Raw genomic sequence first — 5224 nt, forward strand, 5'->3', positions numbered from 1 at the left:
TTTCTTTATTTAACCAATGAAAGCAACACATAGACATAAGAACCTTCTACACCAAGGAGATCTTGTCTATTTATGGTTCCCACAGGGATCCATGTATGTCTCTCTCAGTGTTCTCTTTGTTACCTAGCTTCTCCGGGAGAATGGATTATAGGATGGTCATCTTTTGCTTTACATCTAATATCAAATTATGAGTGAGTACATACTGTGTTCTGTGTTTGTCTTTCTGGGTCAGGTTTACCTCACTCAGCATCGGTTTTTATCTAGTTCCATCCGTTTACCTGCAAATTTCAAGATGTCATTGCTTTTTACCACTGACTAGCACTCCATTGTGTACATGTAACATGTTTTCTTTATCCATTCTTCGGTTGAGGGGGCATGTAGGTTGTTTTCAGGTTCTGGCTGTTAGAAATAGTGCTGCTGTGACCACAGTTGAGCAAATGTCCTTGTGGTATAACTCTGCATCCTTTGGGTATATGCCCAAGAGTGACATTGCTGGTTTTTAAGGTAGATTGAATCGCAAATATTCTGAGAAACTTCCATACTGATTTCCAAGGCAGCTGTACAAGTTTGCATTCCCACAAACAATGGAGGAGGGTTTCTCTTATCCCATATCCTTTCCAGCATAAACTATCATCAGTGTTTTTGATCTTAGCCATTCTGACAGGTGTAAGATGGTATCTCAAAGTAATTTTGATTAGGATTTCCCTGATAGTTAAGGATGTTGAGCTATCCCTTAAGAGGGGACTTCCATTTCTGGTCAAGTCTACTTGTGGTTCTGGTAGTTTCTTATATCTTCATAGGCATATCCTACTTTAGGTTGGGAAGGTTTTCTTCTATGGTTTTAAACAATATTTTCTGTGCCTTTGAACTGGAGTTATTTTCATTCTTTTATACCTATTATTCTTATGTTTGTTTTTCTTCATTGTGTACCAGATTTCCTGGATGTTTTGCGTTAAGAATTTGTTGGATTTATCATTTTCTTTGACCAATGATTCTAATCCCTCTATTGTATCTTCATCTTATGAGATTCTCTCTTCTGTCTCCTGCATTCTGTTGCTTATGCTTACAATTGTAGTTCCTGATCATTTTCCCAATTCTTTCATTTCCAGAATTCCCTTGGTTTGCATTTTGTTTATTGCCACTGTTTCAATTTTGAAGTCTTGCACTATTTGTACTGTTTGCTTTTTTCTTGATTTTCTTGGCTTGCTTCAAGAGATTTGTTGATTTCTTCCAATTTTTGTTTGCCTTTTCCTTCTTTGCTTTAAGGGAATTTTTTTATTTCTTCTTGAAGTGTCTCTATCACCTTCATAAAGATATATTTAAGGTCTTGTTCTTCTGCTTCTTCTCCACAAATACCAACTGCAAGAATTGGACCAAGAGACAGTCACTGCCTGCACCAATTAGAAGAGATGGGTAGTAGCCAATATATTCTTGCAGTTGGTATTTGTGTCTCAGGAATCCTCTCTTGGACAGATAGTTGGCAGTTGCTGTCTGTTTCAGGAAACCGCTCTTTGTCTGCTCTGTACACTTGCTCTCTGAGTCTCAAGGAGCCGCAGAGGTTTGCAGGGTTGTGTGGGCTTGGGGGCAGAGTTGGACTTGTAGATTGTGGGGTTCAAAGAGCCGGTATTGGAGCAGCCTGCCAGGAGCAGGCTCTTCTGCTGGCAGGCTATGTACCAGAGGCAAGTGGGGGAGGGTTCCAGTGTTTTGCTACCCCCCATGCTGCCCCGACTTAGGATCTACAGACTAGGTTGTTCAGCTGAAGGACTGCTCACTCACCTCTTGGTATGCTCTGTGCAGTGACAGTCTGAGACCCAGACAGCCACTGAGTTTGCAGTGGATGGGTGGTTTTGTTGGCAGAATGGTACTTGCCTGCAGGAAGGTTGTCTGCTAGTTGGTATGGCAGCTGAGCCTGGAGGGGGTGGGGCCAGGGTTTTGCCTCAGGGCTTTGGGTCTAGAGACTGGATTGTCTAGCTTAGGGACTGATTACTCACTTTTTGCTCAGCTCTGCAGTCCCAATCAGAGTCCCAGAGATACACTGAGGTCGAGGGAGATGGGTAGGTTTCCATTCTATGTATATTTTATATTTATATTTTTGAGGATTCCTATAGGAATCCTTAAAGGTCAAACAGGCTAAAAGCTTGGACGTGTCTGTCCTGTTTGCTCTTTGTCCTTGAAAGGTTTTTACAACCTGACAAACCTCTCCAATGAAGCAATAATCCAAATCCGACCAAATCAATCAATTAGAAAAAGCTCAGGTTGAATGGATGCCTGCTCTCCTGGGAAAATAGATCGGATAGGAGAACTGGGAAGGCCACATGTTCATTCTCTGGCAGGCAGTTTAAAGAGCCTGTGGGAGTGGTCTGGATCCTCTCTGGGGACAGAACACAACTTGGCTGGCTTTCAAGGAGGTGAAGTCTGGACTGTGGCCACTCCCAGAAGACGGGGCTTGGGGTGCAAAGTTTCACCCAAACATTTTAGAATGGATCCCAGGGGCTTGGATGAAGCCTCGTACCAAACAGTCCTGATACCTGAAGTTTCATTTGTCTTACGGATGAAGCAATGCTGCTTTCACATACAACAAAGCTGTCCTACTATGTTTCTTGATTTACTATGTTTCTTGATTTAGCATTTGTTTGACTACTGTAAATTCAGTGCCATCCTCCAGCATTTCTGACAGGCTAATTCTGACAGCTTTGTCATTTTGTTTTAGCTTTTCAAGGAGACATTGACCCCTGAGTCCCCTTTCTTTACCGTTTTCAGACATACCTCTCTGGTGCTGATTCTCCCTCCTGCTGGAAATGACTTATGTGCCTGGGATAATCTAAATGGTTCTAGTAATAGAGAAATGAGATTTTTGAAAACCTTAATTCATGAATACTAAAATTACTATTCATAGTTTAGATGTTTTCTAGTAGATTTACTGTCTAGTACAGCTCTTATCTGTTTTTCACATCAAGTCAATTGTATGACTGTCACTAACATAACAAAATAGAAACAATTATTACTGTAATATTTGTAATTGGCAACTTCTATTTTCATGTAATAGATTGTGTCAATACTGTTTATCTAATTCCTCATTCATGATATCTTACAAATCACTTCTACTTCAATAGAACAAAAGAGAAAGCCATTACTTTCTTAATAATCAGTGATTTGTCTAGCTCATTGTGTTCATTTGTGCTAAACTGACTAACATGTTTAGATTTCAGCTGGCTTTTGACCAATTCAGGGTAACCTTGTTAACCTACAAAATTTGGCTCCAACTTTTATGGTTGTGAATATATTCTCATGATAATATCTAAAGAGAAATAGTGAAGCAAAACTTGCAAACATATTAAATTAATGTTTGCGTAATGATGCTGATCTGCTCGCCTCTTGCTGGCCAAGTAAATCTCAAGGTCAAGTGTGGATTCAGGAACTGAGAATAGATGTCTGAAAAACCATAAACTTACATTCTAAAGATAAGTGGTAGAGAATAAGGCTCAGATTTAAATGATGCAATTTGGCTAAATGGCAGAGCATTTCCTAATACGTAAGAGGCACTGAGTTCAATCCTGGAGATAGCACAAAACAAGATAAGTCAGCCTGAGTCAGTAAATGATACAGATGTACATTAAACAGTCAAGATGAATATATGGTAATGAAAACATTAGTTACTAAAATCAGTATTTACATGACTTTTCTCTTATTTATTTTGCTTCTTTGTTTGATTGTTTTGAGATAGGGTTTCAATGGCCAAAATAAGGTTTTGAACTCTTTGTGTAGTCCTAGATAATCTCAAACTCCTGATCCTCTTTTCTGCTTGAAACACAAGAGCCTAAGAAAGACAATGACACCATCCTAGGAGAGTGTCTAGAGCATTTAATAGCACTGGCAAAGCAAAGGTAGGATGAAAAAAGTAAGTAAAATTTTTATAACAGTTTTCTATAAGAGAAACTTATATAAAGAGATTCTTTGCAAATAATTCAAATCAATTACATTCTGGTCAATCAGAACCCTTTTATTTTTCTGACTTATTTTAGTATGTCTTTTAGGGTTACAAAGTTAAACTACCAGAGTTCCAAGGATATGCATTAAATAAAGGATTCATCTCATACTCTTTGGTGTCTTCATCTTTCCTGAGGATATTTATGGGTTCCAGGAACAGTTTATGGTCATAGTCGAGAGGCCACCTGAATTGTGAAATGTGGTCACTCACTCACTCTGACATATCTAAGGTTATTTGTCACTTGTATAAGGACTAAACTTCAGAATGCTATACTTAGCTTCTTGCTAAGGTCTTCAGGAATGGTTCCACCCCCACAATCCCCCATACTCTCTGCAAACTTGGCTCTGCTGATTTCATGCTTTTTTCATTATATGATATAATATATTGTATCTATCTATACATGTATGCTCATTTTCTTTAGTATGACTTAGCTTATATTTATTTGATCTATATCCATCTTTTTATCTTTCATTATAAATCAAGTGACAACGTGAATGACTGGAAGAGACATTAGTGCCTTTGACTCTGTCTGTCTATATTTTATCTTGAACAAAGTCATATACAATTGTTTATGCATTTCAAAATATGTAATGTTTAATTATGTACTCAGGCAGAGTTGAGGAGTTGTGATAGAAGTCATTGCAGTACTTGGGGCCATTAAGATGGATCAGCTGCCAAACTGGAAATTTGATTCTCACTACTCATGTGATAAAAACAGGGAACAGGTTTTACAAATTGTCCCTTAGCTTTCATAGACATACTAATGTGTGAAATATCCTCTGTCTCCCACACATGCTCCCATGCACATAAACCCATATGTATACACAATAAATAAGTATATAAAGCTATAATTTGAGAGAAAGAAAAGAGACCATGAAACACAGAAGCCTATAAGACTTCTACAAGTCCTCACCTCTTTCCAACATTGACACTAGAGTATCAGTTCATCAGGATAATAGATTTCATGAGTCTTGAAACACTGGATAAATGAATTTTCTCCGGTGCAAAGCTATCAGGTGTATTTATAGTGAATTTATTCAATTTTATGTAGTTATCCTGAGAGTACCTTGACCAGGGAAGCCACTCAAATTCACAGAATCTCCACTCAAATTATTGCCAATTGAAAAATTATGAGCAGCTATGCTTGCATTAGAGATGTTATCACATTTCATGGTGATTTGGTAAAGTAAGCCTGGTAAATTCTCATGGGACCAGAGAACACATTTTGACAGTTTC

The sequence above is a fragment of the Myodes glareolus genome, chromosome 6 (genome assembly GCF_982192425.1).
Source record: "Myodes glareolus chromosome 6, mMyoGla1.1, whole genome shotgun sequence".
NCBI lineage: Eukaryota > Metazoa > Chordata > Mammalia > Rodentia > Cricetidae > Myodes > Myodes glareolus.